This window comes from Eurosta solidaginis, chromosome 2 (genome assembly GCF_040869045.1).
Source record: "Eurosta solidaginis isolate ZX-2024a chromosome 2, ASM4086904v1, whole genome shotgun sequence".
NCBI lineage: Eukaryota > Metazoa > Arthropoda > Insecta > Diptera > Tephritidae > Eurosta > Eurosta solidaginis.
Window position 1 is genome coordinate 97948109 of NC_090320.1, and position 15516 is coordinate 97963624.

General features: G+C 40.2%; 1 protein-coding gene across 10 annotated transcripts in view; it reads left to right on the top strand.

Moving 5' to 3' along the window:
• LOC137240104 (uncharacterized) overlaps positions 1-15516 on the top strand; it is a 1657600-nt gene that overhangs the window by 282816 nt on the left and 1359268 nt on the right. The window lies entirely within an intron of this gene.

The window sequence follows — 15516 nt, forward strand, 5'->3', positions numbered from 1 at the left end:
TTCAAGCAATTTTTTAATTTTATAATTTATTTAATAATTTGGGAAAAATGTAAACAACATGACATCAGGACGGACAAGGCGACAGCTGTTTCAATTATACCTTGTAAATCTCTTCTAGTTTTCTACTTAGTAAGCGACAGCAAGTTTTTTCAGATACCTCAACAAACATAAGCGACACTCTATGGTTGCATTTATTTATTCATTGTGAAACTTTGGAACGCGCTTTTCTTTTATGAGTCTTTTTCATACTACCTCACGATGTAGTATAAAAAAATATTTCTGGCGGCCGCCGTGGTGTGGTGGTAGGACTATCTGCCACCACTCCGAAGATCCTGGTGAAAAGTTAGAAACAAACATTTTTTATTAGAAAAAGTTTTTCGGTTGCTATTGTTGTAGCAGTATTTAGCCCCATGCAATAGGTGCTACACATTGTCATCAATATCTTCTAACGGGAGTCCAAGGAAACTTGCAATTTAAACAGGGGTGGACCATAGGGAGAGGGGTGTTAGAGGCGTTGGTTCCACATTGCAATTGAAGGGATGGTTGGCGTCATGGGGGACACATTGCAAGCAGGGCATACATACATATGTATGTCGGGGTTGATTCTGGATAGGTAAGAATTTAAGCTGTTACAGTACCCAGATCAAAGTCCAGCTAGAGTGTCGCGTGTTTCCTTAGCGAGATTGCGTTTCTCTTCTGTCCCTCATTCAATTTGCCCAGGTTTCTGGATATTCAGTATTTCATTTCTCTCCCCAATGGGGAGTACTCGCGCCTCATTGTGTAGGTTGTGTTCTGGGGACATAATGCATGCTTACCAAATTGGAGATCCCGATCGAACGTCATACCCATTATTTTTGAGTGCAAGACAGTCGGTCGCGTAATGCCATCGACGTGGATGTCCAATATGGTCGACATTTGCCATGCCCATGTTATAAATAAGGTCGCCGATAATTTGGTCGTGACAATGTCAGGTTTCGCGAGGCGGAAAAACGGGAGAGAGCAGGGTGATGGCTGTGGTCACCCTCCGCAGTTGTTCGGCAAACACTCCGACAGTATTTCTTCCATGAGAAGCTTCTCAGTGATTCATCAACCTTGCCGATGCCCTTCGGAGTCGAAATATGTAGGTCGCGTCCTGCCAATTCGGTAAAATTAAAACGAAAGGTACATCGTGCCAAGCATTTTTTATCTTATATATTTCACAACATTTTGCTGGATTGAACTGGCAGTAAAGACCTCACATAGACTGAATGTGTCTTGCGGTGAGCTACAAACGTGAAACTTCACAGATAGGTTAAGACGCCGTGAAAAAGGAACAAACGGAAAAAAATTCCGTTAGGTGGCACACGGTTGAAACCGGCTTTTAACTAACTTCTCGATGAGGCTCATTCAGAACCGAGGGTGGGTTTTACTGATCGATATTTGTGGCTGACTGAGGCAGGTAAAAGTCCGTAGTTTTAGTCGTTTGACCTTCTTTGTGGGTTTGTTGTTTTGGTGCTTTAATTGTTTTGTGGTTATTTGTTGTTGTATGTTTGTCTATTCTACCTGTGTGATTACTTTGTTTCTTGTAAACGTGTTTTAAGAGCTCGAATATTGTGTCAGAAATTGTGTTTTTCTGTTCGTTTATTATTCTACCATCGAATGTTTTTTGTTTGTAGATTTCCATGTTTTCGAGTACGTTGAGACGTCGACCTTTTGCTTGTATGTGAAGAACCCTAATTGTTTTATTGATGTTTGCTGGGGAACATTCATTTTCGACCATGTGATTCGCGAAGTTAGACTCTTGTATAATGTTTGGATTCCGTGTTTTTGTGTTGTAATCTCTAATGTGCTCTTTGAACCTCGTTCTTATTTGCCGTCCTGTTTGTCCTATGTAACTATGTCGGCATCCGCAGGTAAACGGATCCTCTGAATTAGTGTTAGTTCTTAGTTTCCGCCCTAGATTGTTCAATGTTTTGAACGCTGTGTTAATGTCGTATTTTTTAAAGGAGTTTGCCAATTTATATGTTGCTTTTCCAGTATATGTCATAGTCGTCCAGGTGTTATTATTATCTTTTCTTTTTTTCTTCCTGGTTCACGATGCGTCCTTCTGAGCTTATCTACTAGTGCTTTTTTATATCCGTTGTTTGCAGCAATGTTATATATGACTTCAAGCTCTCTTTTATATGCCTCTTGTGTAAGAGGTGTTCTTTCAAGTCTATGTACCAAATGCCTTAATGCTGCATTTTTATGCTGTTGGAGGTGATTTGAGGTATTATGTATTATTGTGTCGGTGGCCGTTGGCTTTCTGTATATGTCATAGTTAAATCTTTTGTCAACTTTATCAATATTTATCGTGAGGTCTAGATAGTTGATTCCTCCGTCTTTTTCGGTTTCATTTGTAAATTATATATCTCCGTGCTGCTTGTTGAGGTACTCTAGTACAAGCTCTTCGTTATTAGTAGTTAAAACGCATATTATGTCATCCACGTACCTAGCATAAAATGACACGCCTAATTTAGACTTCAGTTCCTGTATGCACTTTTCTTCCAGATTTTGTATGAACACTTCCATAAGAATGGCTGATGTGGGGCTTCCCATTCCAAGACCGTTTGTTTGTCTATATATTTTATTGTTGAATTGGACCTTGTGCACGACAATCTTCAATCAAGTATGGCAAATTAGATCAGCGGTTTTCTGACCGGTTTTTTGGTTACAATTCACGAAAGCCAAAACCCGTTCTTGAATTGTGAATTTTGTCGCTTTCGAATTGAAATGGAGTTAGCCCAAAATGAACGTAGTTAACGTGACTAGCATCAGGCATAACATCAACGATAATAGCAAAGTACTATGCTTTCTTGCCTTGATCTAATGTAGTTTCCCTCACTTGCTTTGCACAAATTTCTATAAACTCGTTCAGAATGTCTGGAGAAAGATAGTGAACTTGTAAACGTTTGTGCTGCTGTTGTGAAATCCTAACTTTCTCCAAATGATTTCTAAGTATTGGCTTGTGAGATCTTAGATGCCCAAAAATTGTTTCGTTCACCAAGATATATACTTTCGCCTTTGAAAGCTATTCTTCTTTCACCCAAAAATAAAATAGCGTCCAAAATTCTATATAAAATTTCTTTCCACTTTTGAGTTTCAGTGATTAGCTGGTCATTGATAAGTGTATCAGTTGTAGCCTCCTTTTGAATTAGATTTTGTAAAGATCGCCATTGAGTATAACATTTAATGTGAACTTGAGTATTTTCGTGTGATGGCAGTTTATCGATAGCTTCTTCCATACCTGGAATTTCGAATATCCGCAGAAATTTTAGGTCGATTTAAAGTATTGGTGCTTAATAGACGACATGGTAGGCAATAAAAAGCATTGCTACAGGCACTCCACACTAACCAGTCACGCTCCACTTTCTCTCCATTTGGCAAGATTCTGTTTAACAACGAGGTAGGAAATGCCTTGTCATGACAATCACGTGGAATAATAACAGGACACTTTTGATAACCTAGACGAATTATTTCGTTGACTTCTTCAGATCGCAAAAACTCATTATTCACAGTACCTATATCGAAGTCGTTTAAATAACTGGACTTTGATACAGAGTTGGTGGTATTGTTGGAAGACTTTTTGAAGATGAACCGTCATCAGTGTCACCACGAAAACTTTACGATTTCAGATTCATGTAAACATACATTTTTGTTTGATGTTTTTATTGCCTCCTCAGGCCCAGGAAAAAAATTATTATCACTATTCGTTGCTTTTGAAATTCGGCTTAAAATTTGCACATGGAACAACTAAAGACTCTCCTGAATTAAAAAAAAAATGCCTTAGTACCTCTAAATCGCGGGCCCCCTAAGAACACACAATTTTGGTTTTATGTTTTTATTGTCTCCTGAGGCCCAGGCAAAAAATCATTATCAATATTCGTTGCTTTTGAAATTTGGCTTAAAATTTGCACATGGAACAACTAAAGACTCTCCTGGTTTAGGCCACAGGCCTAAATATATTTAAAATTAAATTAAATTTACCTAATTAACCAACACATTCATAAATGTGAATTCACAAATACACACGTGCGTTCATTGTTGTGCACATATACTTTAAACTTTTTACTTTACTGCTATGGACCGGTTATATAGGAACTTTCGGCGGGGAAGCTCAACGAAAGTGGCTGTATAGTGGGCTCATAGCTTTTCTCCGCCAAGCGCGCTGCCTCTTTTGATCCAGCCGTCGAAGTGAAAGCATCATGGCAACCTACGTCACGTAAGTGCTAATAATTTTCCAATACTTTTAATTTTTCACATCTGTTAAACTATTCCTTAACACTTGTTGTTTTCTTGCAATATATTGAATAAAACCATTGTTTTTCCTTTTATTAATACGAATCCTTTTGGTGTTTTTAGTTTTCTTCCTTTTTCCCGCCTAAACATAATCTTCTTCAATTCCGTGGGTGCGCGCCGTTGCCACCACGAAATTGTACATGGTCCTCACCACGCCGGCAAAGAGAACCGGTCACTTATAAATACAGTCCACACCAATCTTTTAGGCGAAACCGAAGCATTCAAAAAGTTCGTGATAATCAAGGAAGCAGCTAACTAAAGCGCGCATTGTATATTACAACCAACACAAACGTGATAGTATTACTGAGAAGTACGCAATTACCCAGAGGACAAAAGGCCAACAGCAACAACAACATCACTCCGAATCGACAATATAAAAAAGGTACGTGGTTTCATTCCGTGCGATGTAGTGTTTTTTTTTTTTGTTGTTAATAAAAATTTCCAAATATAATTATACACTGTCTCTTTCCCATCAAAAGTGCAAGTGACTGTTGAGTTGAAAAATTCATATTTCGTGCAAAAATAGAGAAAAAAAGCGCTTAACGCACTTATATAAACTTTGTGCATCACGCCTTGTGACTATCCGGAATAGTCCCCCACCCGCGGTAAGATTTTCCGAACACAGCTCAAGGTAGCACAACACTGCTCTAAAAGGTTAACATAACCTCAACACCGCTTAGCGCCACTTTTTTACTTTCGCTTTTGCATAACTTTCATTAAAAAATATTCACATAAATAAATTTGTATTTGTTAAGGTTATTTAAACCAAAAATTTAATTGTAAATTTCGCGCACATTCAATTAAACAAATTTTTCCACATAAAAATCACTTGCGCTTATTTGCACGGGCAATACGATCGCAATTTATGTTGTTGCTATAATACAAAGTGCACTTAGTTTACACACACATATTGTTGTTGTTGTTTGGGTAGCCAATAGGCTCATTTCTTGTCCAATTTTTTAAAATTGCAATATTTTTATTTTTGTTTTCACTTGCGGCAATACTCAAATCAGTTTGACTGATCTATTTTTGGTGATATAAAGACACTAACCACTTTAGTGTCTTAATACAGTCCTTGGTTAGGATCTCTAAAAGTCCATAACGAGCATTCATATATATTTTTTTTATTTTTTCACTTACACCACTTTTCATTAGCCATTACTTATTGGCTTACACAATTCATTAGCACATCTGCATTAGCACTTTCTTTTAACAATTACGTGGGTGCGTGCCGTTGCCACCACGCAATTTGACATTCCTTTAAACTACTAGCTTTCTCGCAAACTTCGAGGCCACTTCACCGAGAAATCTCTCTCGAATACAGTCCTTCATTTCAGTTCATTTTCACTCAATACTCTCTGCAAAGGCAATTAATTAATTAATACTTCAATAAATTTTCATTTAATATAATGGATACCTATATACGCCAAGAAGAGGCAGTGACTGAGTTTGAAAATGACTATAATGATATGTCACCTTCATACAATACAAAACACACCCTTTTAGTCCAAAAGGAGGAGTTGAAATTGCTATGGGAGAAAGCGAAGCAGGCATATGAAGAACTCTTGAGCTCCTCAGAACTCGGGGCAAAAGAGCAGTGGGCCATTAAAAAGAAGCACAAAGTTACATACTTCAGCTTTCTCAAGTGCCAGGCAGCAATGGCTGAACTTTCGAAAAAAACTTGCGAAAGCTGAAAAGAAAGAAGAAAGCTCAGGAGACAGGGAATATAGGGTGCGCCTGCCATCATATGATACGGACGTGTTCAAAGGGGATTACCTTTCTTGGCCGTCTTTTAGAGACATGTTCACTGCTATATATATATGTAGGATTTTATTTAAATAGAGAGTGAAGTACATATATATTTTAGGTAATATATGGCAAGTAGTTAAATGTACAAGTATATGAAAAGCGAATATATATTGTGAAAGCACGTATCAACAGCGTCCACGGTTAGCGTATTAAGAGCGTCCACGGTTGACGTTCAATCTCCACGGCGGTCAAGCAACGACTACCTCTTTCGTTGACCAATCCCCACCCTGTCATTCATATTACTCACCTGCCTCAGGCGAGTGACTATCGCCTTGATTTTCATCGCAGGTTTCATCGTCATCTTCGTAATCCGAAACTAGGTCTTCAATCCAAGGCTTCATGTTGTCTATGCTGCTGTTGGTGGTTTTTGGCCCTTCGTGCTCGCCTACTTTTTGCATTTCGTAGCGGTCAAATCCCTTTACTGACGTTACTCGATAGGGGCCAAAGAATTTTGGGCGTATCTTAAGACCAGTCCCGTATTGTACTCGCACAATAGCTACCAGGTCCCCTACTTGGTATTTCCTTGCTTGTCGACGTCTTCGGTTAAACTGTTTCTCATTTTCAGCTTGCACTTGCGCTATTGCTTGCTTTGCCTCATTGCGCAATTCCAGCCTTGCGTTCTCATACTGCTGTTGCATTTCAGTTTCAATCAACTCTATCAAATTCGTATCATTTTTACAACGCATTTCTGTACCAACCAGCAAATGAAATGGCGTTGTCTTTATGGATCGTTGATAAGTTGAGTTGATAATTCTCTGAATTGATTTTACATTTTGATACCATTTATCTGGGTTGTCCAATGAAGCTTTGGTTAGCGCTAAAATGATGACTGCGTGTAGGCGTTCCACCTGTCCGTTACCCCTGGGCACTCCAGTTGTTGTGACGTGCTGTTGAATACCATGGTTTGTGCAGTAACTTTTGAAATCGGTTGATATGAATGCGCCACCCCTGTCAGATACGATAAAATGCGGATAGCCAAACGTTTCTGCAATAATCTCCATTTTCTGTATAACTTCTTCAGTACCTAGGGTTTTTGTTGGAAATAGCCAACAGAACTTCGTAAAACCGTCGATTAATGCTGAAATGTACCGATAGCCCTTTTTAGTGTCTTGCATCGGCCTCAAATGGTCTACATGTACAGCCGCAAGCGGAATTTCTCCTTTAGGAATAGGGTGTAACAAACCTGATTTTCTCCGCTTGCGATCAGAAAGTATGCATTTGATACAGTTAGCTACACATCTGTCGATGCGTCGGTCTAAATCGGGTATGTAAAATTCCTTTTCCAAAACTTCCTTAATTTTTCGGGAACCAAAATGACCACGTTCATGTGCTCCGCGTGTAACCGAAGCTCTCATTGCCTCTGGAACAACAAACAAAATGTTATTATTAACAACTTTACATAATATACCGTTTTGGGTGGTGAAATCCTTGTAAGGTTCACTCTTTAACATCTCGAAAATTGCATTCAGACTATCATCTCGACGTTGAGCATCTAACAATTTAGCTAGAAAGCTGTTCTCCTCCTGCAGCACATTTACAGCTGGGTTGCGGCTTAAAGCATCTACGTGTCGCATACTTGTCCCGGCTCGGTGCTCTACCCAGTAGTTGAACTCCTCTAGCAAAAGGGCCCATCTTGCAACCCGTGTAGTTAAATCCTTCTTTTTCAACGTACACTCGAACGCCCTGCAATCAGATACAATTTTAAACCTCTGACCAAGTAAGTATATACGGAACTTCTTCACAGCGTTTATAACTGCCAGAACCTCCAGCTCATAACTTGAATAATTTTTTTCAGCATAGGTTGTACACCTGCTCATATAAAATACGGGATGAAGTGCGTTGTCATCATCGCAAACTTGGAGAAGCACTGCACCATAGCCTTGCCTACTGGCATCGGTATGCAGCTCTGTCGTAGCACCATACTTGAAGATTCGCAAAACAGGATTAGACGATAATGCATTCTTAAGATCGTCGAGTGGAGCTAGTTCCAGCTGACCTAACTTGATACGTCCATCGTTTTTAGTTAACTCCGTAAGTGGTTTCGCTCGTATATCGAAGTTAGCGATATACTTTCTGAAATACCCGGCAAGCCCTAAAAAGCTCTGAAGCTGCTTCACTGTAGTCGGAACCGGGAAATTCAGCACAGCTTTCGTTTTTTATGACGAGGGAGCTACAGTTCCATTAAATATACGGTGACCAAGAAACTCGATTTCTGGCTTTAAAAATTGACACTTTTTTCCACTTTATATTTAGGCCATTCGTGGCAGCCACATCGAGAGTTTTCTTCAAGTTATTGACGCCATCTTCGATGTTTCGGGATGGGACTACGATGTCGTCAACGTATACGATCGTTATTCCACGTTATTTCAGTATCAAATCTCGAAATACGTAGTTGATAAACTTTTGAAAAACGCTTGGAGAATTACACAAGCTAAACGGTGCTTTAGTAAACTCGAATTGGCCGCTTTGCGTTACGAAGGATGTGTACTTACGGCTTTTTTCTTCGATGTTCACGTGGAAAAACCCATTCTCAAGGTCCAACGTGGTAAACTAATGTGCATCTTGTAATCGATCAATTTGGTCTTCAATTACTGGAAGTGGATACCTATCTTTATGGATCTTCTTGTTGACAGCCCTGTAATCGATACAAAGAGGTAGTGTGCCGTCTTTCTTATTGACCAACACTACTTGGCTCGCATAATCAGACACACTCTCTGTAACAACTCCGGCTTTAAGCCATTCAGTGACCTGCTTGTCAATGGCGTCTCGTTCTACAGGTGGAAATCATCGTGGAGGTCGGTAAACTGGCTCATCATCCATCGGTATTATCTTCATTGCCACTGGGGTACTCACTTGTTTGGCTGGGGTGTAGCCGGAATTAAGTCGAAATGTGTTTTTTGGATAGCCTTGGTGGGCAAATTACTGGCCATGATGTCATGTTCGCTTGCACTAATATATCAGTGTCCACTTTCGCCAGAAAACAGCTTACCTCCGCATTGGATTCCCTCTTCGTTGATGTATTATTCTCATGCTTCTTTATAGTGACTTTTCCTCGATCGATGCTCACTACAACTTTATCGAGTAGGCTCATTCCTATCATTACATCAGCAGTAATAAAACTATTTTCGACTGCCCAAAATTCTATATTATCAAAGGCAACACCATCCAAATTAACATTGACCCGACAAGACTCCTTAGCTATTATATTTGCACCTACACCGTTTAGCGACATGTTTGTACCGTTGGATGTCACCTGAGGGCAAATTGTACGCAAGTGGCACTTTTTTAAAATACAAACATCACTACCTGTGTCTATTAAACCAGACAAACCTACACCGTTTATTGTGACTGGACGAATCATGTTTGGCTTTTGGAGAATATTAGCCGATACCTTCTTTGCTGCTGGACAATCAACTCGTTTATGTCCATGGTTATTACATCCAAAACATTTTGGACCCTTCGACTTTTCAGGACAAGCGAAACATTCATTTCTGACGAACCACAATTAAAGCAATACCGCGTTTTAGTCGTATTACCCTTTTTTAAATTCTTCGTATCGCTATGAGGTCGCTCACCAGAGTTAGTTTTCACAAAATTGTCTTCCCCACCAATTGTTTTCATCTTTTCATATGCTTCTAACTTTTCTTTGAATTCCGCCACCGTTTTTGCTCCGAACAGAATCGTTTTGTTTACTACTGTATCGGTAATGCCATTGATTATGTACTGAAAGACAGACAAGTTATCTACGTTTGCCTGACTACCCATATCAAGCATGCGGTACAGAAATTCACGACAAGATTCGCTTTTACTCTTTTTCGACTCCCTCAACTTCTTATGTACGTCACAGCTTGTTAGCTTTGAAAGAAATCCTTGAGTGAGCGCTGTTTTCAGTTGTTCATATGAAATTGGTTTTGCCTCGCATTCAATGTATAATTTTGCTGCACCCGTAAGTGATATTCTAGTGAACACAAATTTCTGTAGCGGATTCCATCTAAATGCGTCTGCATAAGACTCAAATTCGTCAATCCATGCGGATACTAGAACCGTGTCTTCGCCAGAATATTTTTTTATAATATTCTCAACATCGTTCACAGAGAAGCGTACTGTACCATAACCAGTACTAGAATCTACCTCCACCGCACTGTCACTTCGTTGCGAACGACGATTCTTTGTCATTATGCGACCTGAACACACTGAAATTACTGAACTTACTGCTATATCATAAAGTTAATTTTTTCTATTGCGTGAAATTACTGTCCACCACGCACGATATTTCTGCAGTTATACCAACAACAAATTATATTTGCCATACAAATCAGGCCACCACCATGCCCGATATTTCTTCTGTTATGCCAATAACTAATTATATTTGTTTTTTTTTTTTTGTTTTTAGCTTGCGCAAATCCCGGTTGAGTCCCCAAATGTAGGATTTTATTTAAATAGAGAGTGAAGTACATATATATTTTAGGTAATATATGGCAAGTAGTTAAATGTACAAGTATATGAAAAGCGAATATAATTTTGAAAGCACGTATCAACAGCGTCCACGGTTAGCATATTAACAGCGTCCACGGTTGAAGTTCAATCTCCACGGCGGTCAAGCAACGACTGCCTCTTTCGTTGACCACTCCACATACATACGTAACAAAAACCTGGAAGCAGTAGAAAAATTATACTACTTAAATCAAAAGACTCAAGGTGAGTCCAAAGAAATAGTCGGACGATGTCTTTTAACAAAAGACGGTTTCGAAACAACATGGAAAAATCTGTGTGACCGATACGAAAATAAACGCATTTTAGAAAATGCCCAATTAAAAATTATTTTTAGTTTAAAAGCAGTTGAGAGTGAATGCGGTAGCTCCATTAAAAAACTTCAACGTGAAATAAACAATTGCATCTCAGCGCTTCAATGTCACAAGATTGACATATCAAATTGGGATGCAATTCTAACGTATTTGTGCTCTACAAAACTGCCAGAAACCACACAGGCTCTATGGGAACAAACCATAGAAAATAAAACAGAAATTTCAAAATGGGCAGACATGGATAAATTCTTATCCAGCAGATTCCAAACGTTGGAAACTGTCGTAGATATAAGAGGGGATACAGTTTCAAAACCCTCTAAGCCACAAGCTTCTCGTTCCTGGGCAGATACATCGTCGAAACGATTGGGGTCGTATCAGGGTAGTGTAGCCAAACCTACGTGTAAGATGTGCAAAAGTCCTGAACATCGAATTGCAAAGTGCGAAACGTTCTTACGTTTAACGCCAACTAAACGGTTTGAACAAATTAAGAGCAGCCGTAGGTGTATAAACTGCCTTTCTGCTGGCCATTCGGTAACAAAGTGCACCAGTCAAATGAACTGTGCCACATTTCATTTAAGACATCATACGCTGCTTCATATTTCGAATCCGCCAAAACCAACAAATACTTCAGACACTATAGGAGCATCTACGTCACGAGAAGCTCAAATACGAAAGAGAAAATGCTCCGATTAATAATGTGAACTCATGTTTTGCTAATACAAGTAAAGGGGTATTACTAGGGACAGCTCAGGTCAATATTCATTTTAATGGTGTTGCCTATTCGGCGAGAGCCCTAAGAGACTCGGGATCTGAATGTTCGTTCATTACCGAGAAACTAAAGCGCAGAATTAATCTGCCATCCAAACACCTGCATGCCAAGACTTCGGGCATCAATAACACAATGTCTGCACAAGTGAAAGAACCGTGCAACATACAACTGCGGTTGCCAACATACCCATTAATCAAGATCAATACGATCATGCTGGTTTTACCACAATTAACAGGGAATCTTCCAACTTGCCAAATAAACGCAATAACTAGGCAAGTATTCCCTGATTTAGTACTGGCTGACAAAAGATTCTTTGTCAATGAGCCAGTCGATCTAATTCTGGGCGGAGACATATTCCCCCAAATTATGTTAGGAGGCATTAGGAAAGATGTGCTAAACACATTAATAGCACAGGAAACGGTGTTCGGCTGGATTTTGACAGGCCGGACAGATGTGGTTGATACAAATAAAACCTTGTTTCATATTTCAACGAGGTCACTTTAGACAAACAACTGGCGGCTTTTTGGGAGATAGAGGAAATTCCAAAGAAGAGGAGCATCAATAACGATGACACTTACTGCGAGGAGCTATACAAATCCACAACAGTTCGGAGCAACGATGGCAAATACGTAGTCTCCTTACCCTTTAGGAAAGAATTTAGCTTAGGTGCCTCTCTAATAAGTGCGTATTCTCAATGTTATCGGAATGAGTCACGATTAGCTAAAATTCCCGACCTACAAACAGAATACAATAGAGTTGTATCTGAATATGAAACCTAAGGGCATATGAAACAAGTCAGTAATATCCCGCCAGACTCAAATGACTGTTACTTCCTACGTCACCATGCTGTTATAAAGTAGGGAAGTACAGCGACAAAAGTCAGAGTCGCGTTTAACGTATCATGTGCTACCACAAACGGAAACAGTTCAAATGAGGCCCTATACCCAGGTCCAATACTCCAATCCGACCTAACAATCCTTATACTACGTTGGCGGCTGTTCAAATACGTATTTAACAGCGACATAGAAAAAATGTACCGCCAAATATGGGTTAATGAAAATCAAACAAAATTCCAGCGAATCGTATTTCGCAACTGCCCCAAAGATCCAATCAACCTTTATGAACTGAAAACAGTAACATTTGGAGTGAATTGCGCTCCCTACCTTGCGATTCGAACACTACAACAACTGGCTGATGACGTGGAGACCTCGCATCCAATGCAGCAGATATCTTGCGAAATTGTATGTACGTTGATGACGTACTCGCCGGTGGACACAGCATGGAAACTGCGATAAGGGCAAGAGATCAGATATCAGCGGCATTGCAATGGGCAGGTTTCCCGTTGCGAAAATGGACGTCCAACTGCAAGTAAATTCTGCAGCGTATACCGAAGCAGCATTTATTAACAGAGGACTTCCTACAGTTTGAAGATACTAGTATGATTAAAGCTCTAGGCATTAAGTGGAACGCGAATTCCGACCTATTCTATTTTACTGCTAAACGTTTTGAAAGCAGCGATGCCATCAGAAAAAGGGCTATAATTTCTGCGATTGCAAAGCTGTTCGACCCTCTTGGCTGGCTGGCACCAGTGATAATTGTAGCCAAGAATATAATGCAAACTATTTGGTTGGAAGGAACGGGTTGGGACGAAGAAGTATCACAAACTACTCTAGATCGTTGGACCGCATTTATGCAAGAATACGGAAAAATCAACGATATCCGCATACCACGATGGGTTCATTTTACTCCAAAGGACAGCGTTGAAATACATGGATTCAGCGATGCTTTGGAAAAAGCATATGCAGCCACTGTTTTCCTGAGGGTTCAGACAAAGGATCGAGTATTCACCAATCTGTTAATTGCAAAGACAAGAGTAGTCCGGGTTAAAACTATATCATTGCCACTACTGGAACTCTGCGGCGCAGTCCTACTTGCAGAAATTATAGAGTCGGCCATAGAAAATAGGCAACTTTCCAATATTAAAGTAACCCCTTGGACAGATTAGACTATAGTACTGGCATGGATCAGAAAGTCACCATGTTCGTGGTCAACGTGTGTGGCACATCGAATAACGAAAATCATCGACAAAGTAGGAGACAAAGTATGGCGGCATGTAGACTCCACGTCAAATCCTGCAGATTTGGCGAGCAGAGGCCTCCTCGCTTCGGATCTAATCGACAATTCTTTGTGGTGGCAGGGACCTTCTTGGTTACAAGAAGACAACGAAAATTGGCCAACACAAGAAGAGAATTTAAACACAAATATCAAAGAAAAGTGAAAGTTCATGCAACATCGGTCGAAAATAACTTTGATATTCTGGATAGGTTTTCCGATTTACCAAGGGCTTCTTCGGTTTTTCCAGAAAACGCACCCAACAACTAAAGCCTCCTTTAAAAGGGAATCTCATTCGATAGCGCCTAACGAAATAGAAAAACAACACAAATACTGATAACAATATGCCAAAGGCAACATTATCAAGAAGAGTACGCCAATTTGAAGTCAGGGAAACTAAGAGTAAGAGTGAGATTTTACCCCTGGACCCATATATAGATGTAGAAGGCATCATTCGAACTAGGGGGCGGACCAGGGCATCCAAAGACATGTCCCATAACGAAAGTCATCCCATTATCCTTCCTTACACTTGCAGGTTATCCAGACTTATAGTTCAATCCTCTCATAAGACCACCCTGCATGGAGTGAACCAGCTGATGCTACGTCATATCCGCACTCAGTACTGGATCCCAGTTTTAAAATAATGATAAGGTCTGTTATCCACAACTGTAAGGTCTGTACTATTTACAGGAAGCGGACACAAACGCAACTTATGGGGATCCTTTCGAAAGAGCGCACCACCTTTACTAGGGCCTTCACCAACACTGGGGTAGATTTCGCGGGACCACTCGATATAACATCCTACCGAGGGAGGGGATGCCGAATTTCAAAAGGAAATGTTTGTGTTTTCGTCTGCTTTTCGACGAAAGCCATCCATCTAGAAGCGACAAACGACCTTAGTACCGGGTCCTTCCTAGCTGCCTTCGCCAGATTTGTATCCAGACGAGGCTGTCCGAAAAATGTTTACTCTGACAATGGTACTAACTTTGTCGGAACTTTGCGATCTTTACGATTCGAGTTTAAAGCATTTCTGCGTGAAGCGAGGGAAGGAAAATTGAATAAATATAGCCATCACACTCTAGAAAGTGCTCCTCACATGGGAGTTTTGTGGGAAGCGGGGGTAAAAAGTTTTAAGACTCATTTTAAAAAGATCCCGACCGATCAAAAATATACTCTTGACGAGTTTACGACCCTCCTATGTCGCATTAAGGCCTGCCTCAACTCTAGGGCTCTCAGTCCCTCATCCAATGACCCCTCCGACCTGGAGCCGCTTACTCCAGGCCACTTTCTCGTGTATGGACATCTTTTAGCCCCACCTGAACTCGATTGTAGTGAAAATCCTGCCTCAATCGTAAACCGATGGCAAAAGATAAAAGCCCTTCATCAAACATTCTGCAAAAGATGGGAATCGGAATATCTCACCGAGATCCAGAAACGGTATAAGTGGAAACATCCACAATCCAACTTAAAACCCGATGACCTAGTGGTCATAAAGGAGTATAACCTACAACCAAACGAGTGGAGAATGGGGAGAGTCGTTAACACACACCCAGGTTCCGATAACCGTGTACGTGTTGTTGACGTCAATACAATTAAGGGACAAATTACCAGACCAATCGCGAAACTGGTACTACTTCCGCCCAACGACAAGGAAAATGAACACATTCATCTATCCCAAATAACCCAGCTCTCGTTCACCCCGAA